The sequence below is a fragment of the Mustela erminea genome, chromosome 14 (genome assembly GCF_009829155.1).
Source record: "Mustela erminea isolate mMusErm1 chromosome 14, mMusErm1.Pri, whole genome shotgun sequence".
In the NCBI taxonomy this organism is placed as follows: Eukaryota; Metazoa; Chordata; class Mammalia; order Carnivora; family Mustelidae; genus Mustela; species Mustela erminea.
The window spans coordinates 15,304,404-15,317,479 of record NC_045627.1 but is presented as its reverse complement, the minus strand read 5'-3'; the positions used below and the strand labels follow the sequence as shown (position 1 = coordinate 15,317,479).

Sequence of the window (13,076 nt, the reverse complement as noted above, 5' to 3'; positions counted from 1 at the left end):
GATGCTCTTTGGCCCAGAGCAGCTTGTGGTAGGTTTGTGAGCCTTGCTTTATTTTTAAATCAAAGAACTCACAGTGTCAAACACATGAAGCTGTTTTAGAAATGAAACAGTTCGGCAATATTTCTTTTTTCTTAAATTTTTTAATTTTTTATAAACATATTTTTATCACCAGGGGTACGCGTCTGTGAATCACCAGGTTTACACACTTCACAGCACTCGCCAAAGCACATACCCTCCCCAATGTCCATAATCCCACCCCCTTCTCCCAAACCCCCTCCCCCCAGCAACCCTCAGTTTGTTTTGTGAGATTAAGAGTCACTTATGGTTTGTCTCCCTCCCAATCCCATCTTGTTTCATTGATTATTCTTCTACCCACTTAAGCCCCCATGTTGCTTCACCACTTCCTCATATCAGGGAGATCATATGATAGTTGTCTTTCTCTGCTTGACTTATTTCGCTAAGCATGATATGCTCTACTTCCATCCATGTTGTCGCAAATGGCAAGATTTCATTTCTTTTGATGGCTGCATAGTATTCCATTGTGTATATATACCACATCTTCTTGATCCATTCATCTGTTGATGGACATCTAGGTTCTTTCCATAGTTTGGCTATTGTGGACATTGCTGCTATAAACATTCGGGTGCACTGTGCCCCTTTGGATCACTACGTTTGTATCTTTAGGGTAAATACCCAAGTAGTGCAATTGCTGGGTCATAGGGCAGTTCTATTTTCAACATTTTGAGGAACCTCCATGCTGTTTTCCAGAGTGGCTGCACCAGCTTGCATTCCCACCAACAGTGTAGGAGGGTTCCCCTTTCTCCGCATCCTCGCCAGCATCTGTCATTTCCTGACTTGTTGATTTTAGCCATTCTGACTGGTGTGAGGTGATATCTCATTGTGGTTTTGATTTGTATTTCCCTGATGCCGAGTGATATGGAGCACTTTTTCATGTGTCTGTTGGCCATCTGGATGTCTTCTTTGCAGAAATGTCTGTTCATGTCCTCTGCCCATTTCTTGATTGGATTATTTGTTCTTTGGGTGTTGAGTTTGCTAAGTTCTTTATAGATTCTGGACACTAGTCCTTTATCTGATATGTCGTTTGCAAATATCTTCTCCCATTCTGTCAGTTGTCTTTTGATTTTGTTAACTGTTTCCTTTGCTGTGCAAAAGCTTTTGATCTTGATGAAATCCCAATAGTTCATTTTTGCCCTTGCTTCCCTTGCCTTTGGCGTATGTTCCTAGGAAGATGTTGCTGCGGCTGAGGTCGAAGAGGTTGCTGCCTGTGTTCTCCTCAAGGATTTTGATGGATTCCTTTCGCACATTGAGGTCCTTCATCCATTTTGAGTCTATTTTCGTGTGTGGTGTAAGGAAGTGGTCCAATTTCATTTTTCTGCATGTGGCTGTCCAATTTTCTCAACACCATTTATTGAAGAGGCTGTCTTTTTTCCATTGGACATTCTTTCCTGCTTTGTCAAAGATTAGTTGACCATAGAGTTGAGGATCTATTTCTGGGCTCTCTATTCTGTTCCATTGATCTATGTGTCTGTTTTTGTGACAGTACCATGCTGTCTTGATGTTGACAGCTTTGTAATAGAGCTTGAAATCCGGAATTGTGATGCCACCGACTTTGACTTTCTTTTTCAATATCCCTTTGGCTATTTGAGGTCTTTTCTGGTTCCATATAAATTTTAGAATTATTTCTTCCATTTCTTTGAAAAAGATGGATGGTACTTTGATAGGAATTGCATTAAATGTGTAGATTGCTTTAGGTAGCATAGACATTTTCACAATATTTATTCTTCCAAACCAGGAGCATGGAACATTTTTCCATTTCTTTGTGTCTTCCTCAATTTCTTTCATGAGTACTTTATAGTTTTCTGAGTATAGATTCTGTGCCTCTTTGGTTAGGTTTATTCCTAGGTATCTTATGGTTTTGGGTGCAATTGTAAATGGGATTGACTCCTTAATTTCTCTTTCTTCTGTCTTGCTGTTGGTGTAGAGAAATGCAACTGATTTCTGTGCATTGATTTTATATCCTGACACTTTACTGAATTCCTGTACAAGTTCTAGCAGTTTTGGAGTGGAGTCTTTTGGGTTTTCCACATATAGTATCATATCATCTGCGAAGAGTGATAATTTGACTTCTTCTTTGCCGATTTGGATGCCTTTAATTTCCTTTTGTTGTCTGATTGCTGAGGCTAGGACCTCTAGTACTATGTTGAATAGCAGTGGTGATAATGGACATCCCTGCCGTGTTCCTGACCTTAGCGGAAAAGCTTTCAGTTTTTCTCAATTGAGAATGATATTTGCGGTGGGTTTTTCATGAATGGCTTTGATGATATTGAGGTATGTGCCCTCTATCCCTACACTTTGAAGAGTTTTGATCAGGAAGGGATGCTGTACTTTGTCAAATGCTTTTTCAGCATCTATGGAGAGTAGCATATGGTTCTTGTTCTTTTATTGATGTGTTGTATCACATTGATTTGCGGATGTTGAACCAACCTTGCAGCCCTGGAATAAATCCCACTTGGTCGTGGTGAATAATCCTTATAATGTACTGTTGAATCCTATTGGCTAGTATTTTGTTGAGTATTTTCACATCTGTGTTCATCAAGGATATTGGTCTATAGCTCTCTTTTTTGATGGGATCCTTGTCTGGTTTTGGAATCAAGGTGATGCTGGCCTCATAAAATGAGTTTGGAAGTTTTCCTTCCATTTCTATTTTTTGGAACAGTTTCAGGAGAATAGGAATTAGTTCTTCTTTAAATGTTTGGTAGAATTCCCCCGGGAAGCCGTCTGGCCCTGGGCTTTTGTTTGTTTGGAGATTTTTAATGACTGTTTCGATCTCCTTACTGGTTATGGGTCTGTTCAGGCTTTCTATTTCTTCCTGGCTCAGTTGTGGTAGTTTATATGTTTCTAGGAATGCATCCATTTCTTCCAGATTATCAAATTTGTTGGCGTAGAGTTGCTCATAGTATGTTCTTATAATAGTTTGTATTTCTTTGGTGTTAGTTGTGATCTCTCCTCTTTCATTCATGATTTTATTTATTTGGGTCCTTTCTCTTTTCTTTTTGATAAGTCTGGCCAGGGGTTTATCAATTTTATTAATTCTCTCAATGAACCAGCTCCTAGTTTCGTTGATTTGTTCTATTGTTTTTTTGGTTTCTATTTCATTGATTTCTGCTCTGATCTTTATGATTTCTCTTCTCCTGCTGGAATTAGGGTTTCTTTCTTGTTCTTTCTCCAGCTCCTTTAGGTGTAGGGTTAGGTTGTGTACCTGAGACCTTTCTTGTTTCTTGAGAAAGGCTTGTACCGCTATATATTTTCCTCTCAGGACTGCCTTTGTTGTGTCCCACAGATTTTGAACCGTTGTATTTTCATTATCATTTGTTTCCATGATTTTTTTCAATTCTTCTTTAATTTCCCGGTTGACCCATTCATTCTTTAGAAGGATGCTGTTTAGTCTCCATGTATTTGGGTGCTTTCCAAATTTCCTTTTGTGGTTGAGTTCTAGCTTTAGAGCATTGTGGTCTGAAAATATGCAGGGAATGATACCAATCTTTTGATACCGGTTGAGTCCTGATTTAGGACAGAGGATGTGATCTATTCTGGAGAATGTTCCATGTGCACTAGAGAAGAATGTGTATTCTGTTGCTTTCGGATGAAATATTCTGAATATATCTGTGATGTCCATCTGGTCCAGTGTGTCGTTTAAGGCTTTTATTTCCTTGTGGATCTTTTGCTTGGATGATCTGTCCATTTCAGTGAGGGGAGTGTTAAAGTCCCCTACTATTATTGTATTATTGTTGATGTGTTTCTTTGATTTGTTATTAATCAGTTTATATAGTTGGCTGCTCCCATGTTGGGGGCATAGATATTTAAAATTGTTAGATCTTCTTGTTGGACAGACCCTTTGAGTATGATGTAGTGATATAGTGTCCTTCCTAATCTCTTATTATAGTCTTTGGCTTAAAATCTCATTGATCTGATATAAGGATTGCCACTTCTGCTTTCTTCTGATGTCCATTAGCATGGTAAATCCTTTTCCTCCCCCTCACTTTAAATCTGGAGGTGTCTTCGGGCTTAAAATGAGTTTCTTGGAGGCAACATATAGATGGGTTTTGTTTTTCTATCCATTCTGATACCCTGTGTCTTTTGATTGGGGCATTTAGCCCATTAACATTCAGGGTAACTATTGAGAGATATGAATTTAGTGCCATTGTATTGCCTTTAAGGTGACTGTTACTGTATATGGTCTCTGTTCCTTTCTGATCTACCACTTGTAGGCTCTCTCTTTGCTTAGAGGACCCTTTCAATATTTCCGGTAGAGCTGGTTTGGTGTTTGCAAATTCGTTCAGGTTTTGTTTGTCCTGGAAGCTTTTAATCTCTCCTTCTATTTTCAATGATAGCCTAGCTGGATATAGTATTCTTGGCTGCATGTTTTTCTCGTTTAGTGCTCTGAAAATATCATGCCAGCTCTTTCTGGCCTGCCAGGTCTCTGTGGATAAGTCAGCTGCCAATCTAATATTTTTACCATTGTATGTTACAGACTTCTTTTCCCGGGCTGCTTTCAGGATTTTCTCTTTGTCACTGAGACTTGTAAATTTTACTATTAGGTGATGGGGTGTGGGCCTATTCTTATTGATTTTGAGGGGCATTCTCTGAACCTCCTGAGTTTTGATGCTCGTTCCCTTTGCCATATTGGGGAAATTCTCCCCAATAATTCTCTCCAGTATACCTTCTGCTCCCCTCTCTCTTTCTTTTTCTTCTGGAATCCCAATTATTCTAATGTTGTTTCGTCTTATGGTGTCACTTATCTCTCAAATTCTCCCCTCGTGGTCCAGTAGCTGTTTGTCCCTCTTTTGCTCAGCTTCTTTATTCTCTGTCATTTGGTTTTCTATATCACTAATTCTTTCTTCTGCTTCATTTATCCTAGCAGTGAGAGCCTCCATTTTTTATTGCACCTTATTAATACCTTTTTTTTAATTTCAACTTGGTTAGATTTTAGTTCTTTTATTTTTCCAGAAAGGGCTTTTATATCTCCCGAGAGGGTTTCTCTAATATCTTCCATGCCTTTTTTGAGCCTGGCTAGAACCTTGAGAATTGTCATTCTGAACTCTAGATCTGACATTTTACCAATGTCTGTATTAATTAGGTCCCTAGCCTTCAGTTACTGCCTCTTGTTCTTTTTTTTTTTTTTTTTGGTGAATTTTTCCGTCTTGTCATTTTGTCCAGATAAGAGTATATGAAGGAGCAAGTAAAATACTAAAAGGGTGGCAACAACCCCAGGAAAATATGCTTTAACCAAATCAGAAGAGATCCCAAATGGTGAGGGGGGAGAAAGGGGATAAAAAGAGGTTCAAAAAGGAAGAAAGAAAAAAAAAAAAGAAAAGAAAAGAATTTAAAAAAAGAAAATGAATAAAGAAAAATATAAAAAAGAATATATATATATTAGATAAACTAGTTAAAAAACGTTAAAAAAGAAAAGGATAAAAGTTAAAAAAAAACTTTACCAGAAGGCAAGAAAAAAAAATGAAAAGGAAAAAAATTAAATTATCTGCAAGACTAAAAAAAGTCACAGGGAGAAAGCCATGAGTTCCGTTCTTTGCTTTCTTCTCCTCTGGAATTCTGCTGCTCTCCTTGGTATTGAAACCACACTCCTTGGTAGGTGAACTTGGTCTTGGCTGGATTTCTTGTTGATCTTCTGGGGGAGGGGCCTGGTGTAGTGATTCTCAAGTGTCTTCGCCCCAGGCAGCATTGCACCGCCCTTACCAGGGGCCGGGCTGAGTAATCTGCTCGGGTTTGCTTTCAGGAGCTTTTGTTCCCTGAGCGCTTTCCGTAGAGTTCCAGAGGAAGGGAATAAAAATGGCAGCCTCCTTGTCTCCGGCCCGGAGGAGCCAAGAGCCTGGGGCCCCACTCCTCAGTGCGCCCTCAGAGAACAGCGCCCAGTTACTCCCATCTTTCTGACCTCTGGTTTCGCTCCGAGCTCACCGAGCCTGTGGCTGGTTCAAGGTAACCCTGAGCTGTGAGCTTACTGTTGGCTCTGTCTCTGTAGCCGGTTTTCCCGTTATAATACCTGCAAGCTCTGCGACACTCAGACACCCCCGATCCTTTTGTGACCCTGCGGGACCTGAGGCCACGCTGACCCCGCGTGGGCTTCGCCCCGGTTTAGCCTCTGGAGCGATGTCCCTCAGTGGAACAGACTTTAAAAGTCCTGATTTTGTGGGCCGTTGCTCCACCGCTTGCTGGGAGTCGGCCCCTCCCCCCGGGGTCTATCTTCACTTCGCTTTGGATTCACTTCTCCACCAGTCCTACCTTTCAGAAAGTGGTTGTTTTTCTGTTTCCAGAATTGCTGTTCTTCTTCTCTTCAATCTGCCGATGGATTTGCAGGTGTTTGCAATCTTTAGATAAGCTATCTAGCTGATCTTCTGCTAGCTGAAGTAGTCTCAGCCTGCTACTTCTCCGCCATCTTGACTCCTCCCCTCAGTTCGGCAATATTTCTGTTATTACCTTTGGTTTGTTTATATTTACTGTTAACAACATAAAATAATTATATCTTTTCCTTTTTGTTCCTTTTAAAATATGATAGTATCCTTAGATGATATCACGTATATGTTCAGAACATGAAAAAAAATCACAAGCTAATGATCAGCTATGGTAGCTTAAACTTCTGGAGTATTCAGAAACTTTCATATTTTCCAGAATCTTAAGGCACATTCAGTTTCTACGACTCAGGAAGTCAGGCTCTGCTTTATATTATCAACTAAAAAAGGGCACAGTGCTTAAATAATTTTGAAATCTTAGAAAATATTCCATTTAGTTGCTGCTTGAAATATATATTACCTCAATTAAATTAGTTGGAAATTGGCATTTTAACATCTGTTAAATTTTAAAGGTATACATTTAATCAGTATTTCATTATAATAACAAAGAGCTCACCATCTACCTAATATTTTCAAAGCTGGGCACTTAGTTGAGACTCCGTATTTCTCACTGGTCTTAAGAGTCCTGTTGCCCTGACTTGATAAGATCTAGATAACAGATCTCAAGTGTATGCCTAAATCTCTCAGGTGACCCGTTGAGGTGATGATGCCACAATCTTTTCTCTCAGAAGAGAGGAAGAGCTGGTGTCAGTTCTGTGGGTATATATACGCTTTTTAATTAAGAAAAAACATAGGCAGTAAAATATTTTATGGACTCACAGTTATTAATGTTATTAACATTTTGAAATTTGCTCCCTTGATGATACTTTCTCATGTTACTGAATCACAGGAACTATGGAAAATGGCCCTGGATAGCCTATAATGTCCAATCAGTAGTATTTAATAACCGAGACAACACATCATTTTCCTATAGATGCCTGCATCCACAATATACCACAATCATAAAAAAAGATACTTTCTTTTTTAAGTTTAAGCTCCTTCTATGCTTTTAGTCAGAATAAAATTAAATTCTTGTAAGAGGTATAAAATAATGTAACTTCTAACAAAATAAATGGGAATTTTTGAAGTTTTACTGTCTTTTGAAGGAAAACATCACTGCCTCGTCTCATCCTGATAACAAGAAATGAGATGACACAGCTCTTTGCTCTCAGCAATTTTATGTGTGTGTGTATTAGTTGGTTCTGTGGATCAGATGCATTAGTATTTTTTTTAAAGAATTGTGGGACAGACTATTTTTATAGAAGCGATAAATAGGACATATGTCTTGTTAGTGTCAGTAGCCATTCTTACCCCACTTGGAATAAGGGCAAACGAGAAACCAACACAAACATTTTCTGGGAAGTGATTCCATTACCTTGAACCTTTATCAGTAGAAGAAAAGTTGGGAGATCTCAGGTAGGAAGCTGAGACACTTTTGCCTCACAAATAAGTACACAATTCATAGGCCATTAAAACTGGGAGGGCTGCTGCAGGCTGTTGGCTGGAAGGATTTGCAGAGAGCAAATGAGGACAGACAGGTACATTTAAGGTCTCTTGGCCATAGCCAGGACACCATTTACACAATGTGCCCATAATATAAGTAGGAAACAGAACTTGACCAAAGCCTGCTGCGTGTCCTATCTTCCCTCAATTTACACAGCGAAGACACTGCCCTCCACCACCACCTCCCCACAGAACCCTCCCTCATTGTCAGTCAGAAACTTACTGTGGACTTCAGATGAAGAAGTAGGTAAAGAAAGGAAGACGAGAAGAGGGGAGACAACCATTACCAACACACACACACACACACGCACATACACACACAGTGGTGTTGGTCTCTGCTTTATCCCAGCCACCTAGTTAACAAATGGGGATCCCATGGCACAGAGTCTCCCCAAGCCACATGGGTACACAGTTTCCACACCTGACTCTAATCCAGTGCTTCCTCTGCTACACGACTTGAGCAGTGTAAAAGGATCCCTTTCCTAAGTCAGACAGATGATATCCCTACAGGAAATTATTTCCACCACCACCAGATAATGGTAAATATCACTTATTTCAGAGAGAAAAAAAGGAAGGAAAAGTCATCTTGCCATTTAGATAATGAAAATTTCAGAGAATAGAAACCTCTCTGGATCACAGTCTGGTTTTTCATTTGTTTGTTTTTTAAATATTTTATTTGACAGTGAGAGATAGTGAGGGAGAATAGAGAGGGAACACAAGCAGTGGAGCTGGAGAGGGAGAAGCAGGCTTCCCACCCAGCAGGGAGCCCAATGTGGGGTTTGCTCATGGGATCGAGCCAGAGCTAAAGGCAGACACTTAACGAATGACCCACCCAGGCATCCCAATGACAGTTTGTAATATTTCTCTAAAAGAAAAGAATGACAAATGGGAATTTAAATCTATTAACTTTCATGAAAATAAATACAACGGAGTGTGTTTCACTTTTCCCTCTGGGTGGACTCCTTCGTGAGAAGTGTACCTTTGTCCACATCTTGAATCCGCTGGCAATTCCAAGTAGTCCTCACAGATTTTGAGGATTGGAGGCAAAAGTACACAAAGTCCAGTTCCTGGAGATACCATCCCGGCTTTGCTCATCTGAGAGGCTTGGGAAGTCCATTAAGAGTGAGACAGTAAGGGCCTATTTAATGTTAAAATCTGTTTAACTATTAGGGCCTGCTTAGAGCAACTCCATATTGCCTAGGTAGCCATATTGTTGCTTACATCCACGGACTTCATTCCAGGAATAAACACCCCATTAGTTCCTGGTATCGGTTCCAGGTATCGATTCCGGGAGTAAACACCTTAACAATAGAAGACACATACCTTGAGGTCCGTGGTTATGCCCTACAAAACCAGCTTGTGAGATCGGGATGGGGTCACTCTATTTGGAGGCGGACCTGGACGGTCAGTCTGACTTCTAGTGCTTGACATAGAATAAAGTTTGCATAACTTTCACTTTGTCTCAGTCTCATTCCTTTGATAATGGGCCTGAACAGAGACCTTTTTGTGGAGGGGCTCACCAGGTTACTGGACAGGACAGTACACAGGGGTGCAGAAGGAACACATTAGAACTTCCATTTGGAAACTTTTTCATCTCATTTTTTAAAAAAATCCTTATATTTATATAAGCTTTGCATTGGATATAAATTATAGACTTATGATGCATGTAGTTAACTTACAAATACATAAACACATACACATAAGATGCTACATATGCTGAAAATTTTTATGGGCTCAAAGAATGGTATAAATGTAGAGACCACTGACATGAACAAGATTCCTGGTCTTTTCTAAGAAGCTGATCCAGAATCCAAAACAACCATTGGTTCTGGGCTCCATCAGCCAAACCATCTATATGGCTGGTCCAGAAAGAATGAGGACCATGGAACTCCAGAAGGGCTGTTTCACCAAACTTGGCAACCTTGATCATCCCCTCATAGGCAGGGCGTGGGGGTCCAGAAAGAATGAGGACCGTGGAACTCCAGAAGAGCTGTTTCACCAAATTTGGCAACCTTGATCATCCCCGCATAGGCAGGGCGTGGGTGACACAGAGGTGAGTGAACCATTCTGCCCCAACTCACCTGCAAACACAGCAGAGCTGTGCACAAATAAAACCCCAAGCCTGTGGTGAGGGTTGTGTTGAGGGGAAACGAAAGGGAGGTGAGATTCAGTTAGAGTGAAGTGAAGGAACCTCATGCCTTTCCTGGACCATCAGACCTACGGGAGGTGTGGGGAGGGTGCAGAAGCCATGGGAACCCCGGACAACATTTAGCAGAGATCACACACACCATACTCAGGAGAATCGTTAAGAATGCAATGGTTTGCATTTCCTTTACATTTTCTTGAGTATCCTATTGCTTTCAAGGTAAAATTTTGAAGGTATTTTCCAACGTAAAAAAATGGAAAATCCACTGGGAGATGTTATTTGATTTGGATCATGTGAATAGTTCTGTGGACAGAAAAGAATGGATTCCTGCAGTCAAGAATATGGACACAGTGACTTGACTAGGAAGCAAGGGGGCTAAATACATTGGACCAAATTAAACAGATTGGCTATTCCTCGGGCACACAACCACTGATGGTGCTCACAAGATGGCTTATTAAGACAGACCTCTAGCTAACAGGCCAAGCAGCTGCTGTGAGTGCACTTAAGCACAGACAGCCTGGGAAACAACCCAAGGTAAGGGCTATAAGCAAGGATGCAGCGAGGTCAGCCAATGACCCAGTTCTGGTGAAGGCAGCATCTGCGCTGGTCAGCTCTCACCATAGAGGATGATGTGAGAAGCACAAGTGGAGAAAGAGAAGTATTTCAACTTCGATGTCAGAATCAATCACCTGAATGTATCACTAGATGTAGAAAACGAACTGAACTGAGAGTCTAACTGGTTCATCCACGATGAGCTGTCTATGTTACCTGCTTGTCTTCTGCAGAAAGGACGCCATTATTTCACAGATTCTCTGATCCCCACCACACTGGGAGAGTCTGATATACTTGTCAAGGTGAAGCCAGACATCAGGGGACACACTCACAGGAAGTATGAATGTCGTGCAACTCCCTGAGAGACCGGCACCAAACGAAACATTTCATGGCATGACATGATAAGATATGAAATATGATGGATGTATCGACAAACAAAGGGATGGTGAAAAATACTATAAATTATAGATGTGAAAAAAAAATGACCTCTGCCATCTCAGGAGAAGTACCCTACTTTTAACTTAATTCTGCCACTTTCAAGGGCTATCATGTCTGTGTTCTTTTTATTGGGGTGACATTTTTGCCTGTACTCAGCATATAGATAATTTATCAGTGAACAAGTTCTTATTAAAACCCTTTGCAGGAATGCCTGAGTGGCTCAGTGGGTTAAGCCTCTGCCTTTAGCTCAGGTCATGATCTCAGGATCCTGGGATCGAGCGCAGCATTGGGCTCTCTGCTCAGCGGGGAGCCTGCTTCCCCCTCTCTCTCTGCCTGCCTCTCCGCCTACTTGTGATTTCTCTCTGTCAAATAAATAAATAAAATCTTTTTAAAAAACCCTTTGTATTCAAATTACAAGCAGACTTTATATAATAAATGCCTTTCTATTATATAAATGTCATTTATTTTTATGATAATTTATACATTTGTATACATCTTATACATTTTTATAATAAATGTTGTTATATAATAAGTGTTTTGTGAATGTCCCCTTTGTTTTATAACATTCCACTCTGATACCAGTCCACTAGTTTTCTAGGGAATAACAGTGGGATGGTGAAAAGTCAGAGGTTGAAATCTTAAGCAAAGGGAATCAGAGGGCCCAGGCTGAGACAGTGCTTAAGAGAGAGTGCAAGAACTGAAATCATCTTGGTGGTTTTAACATTTATGAATTTTTACTATGTCAAAATAAATATAAAATTTGGGAGTGGAAGAGTTAAGGCAATCTTAGAGAATACACCCAAGCCAGCAATGCACTTACCCATTAATCTCTTTCTCCCCATACATTGAACAGGTTTTGCTAGAAGACCTGTACATTTCACTAATTTCTAGAATTCAAGAATTATATCTCCCAATAGAAGGTAAAAGCTTACCCATGTTCCATTTACTGATGGGACGGTGGTGGGGGTATCCAGCCCTGCTAATGTCCAGAAGTGGCCCTGATTCACACCAGGGCCGTGTTACTCTCCTCTTGAACATAAATGCCAAGGGGTATCACAGAACACCAACGCCAGACAAAGTTACTCTGAGATCATGATAAAGGGGGACAAAATGAAGGTAACTCATAATTGTTTTTAAGTATAGAAACAAAGATCACCCCCAAAATACCCCCCAAAATACCAGGCACCCCATTCTCTTCATTAATATGAGTGACATCTACCTCGTTACCGGTAATGGTTTCTTCTGACAATAATCTTCCCTCCTATAGATAAGATTTATTGATATCATAGAATTGCCTCTGCCTTCAGCATCCAATTAAATGTGATTAGATTCAGCATTCAATCTAAATCCAATCTAAAGTGACCCCCCACTTTTCGTCCTTTCCTCAAATCACCCAACCAAAACCCAATCCAACAGCAGACTTTTTTCTAACACCTCCTCCCCAGATACCTCCTGGTTCCCCATGGTATATGTTCTCCCTCGTTGCAAGCCCAGCTTGTTCTGGATAAAACTCGTTCATAGGAGTGTTCCTGGTGGTCTCTGGCTAGAGCATGTGGACTTTGGAATGATCTCAGGGCAACCAGCTGATTCTCCCTCCCAAAGGAGAACACCCCCTATTCTTCAGTCCTTCCTCCAAACACCACTCACTCCACAGCACTTCCATCCTCCCCCAGCTGAGTCAGGTCCCATGTGTTGCATTCTCTAGACCCCCTGCACTCCCTCCTGTGACAGCCACTGCCTATCATGGCAGGCTTCTCACAAGTGCATTGAAAGCTCCTTGCAGGCCCAGGGAGGAATGTCTGACCACATTGCCTGTAATTAGTCTGGGGCCTGTTGAAACGGATCAGTAAAAGTTGGCTTATTCATGGACACATGTCGTAGAGCTTTCCAATCTCCCTGAAGACTGAATCACAACAGTGTAATCACATCTTTAAAAAGGTTTCCAAGTAGCCAATATGTTTTGATAAGAATCTGTAAGATAAAACAGCATTAACAATTGAAATTTAATGATG

The 13,076-nt window shown here is 40.6% G+C and overlaps 1 pseudogene; it reads right to left on the bottom strand.

Annotated features, from left to right (window-relative positions):
- The window catches only part of LOC116573607, a 922,392-nt pseudogene that overhangs the window by 594,917 nt on the left and 314,399 nt on the right, over positions 1-13,076 (bottom strand).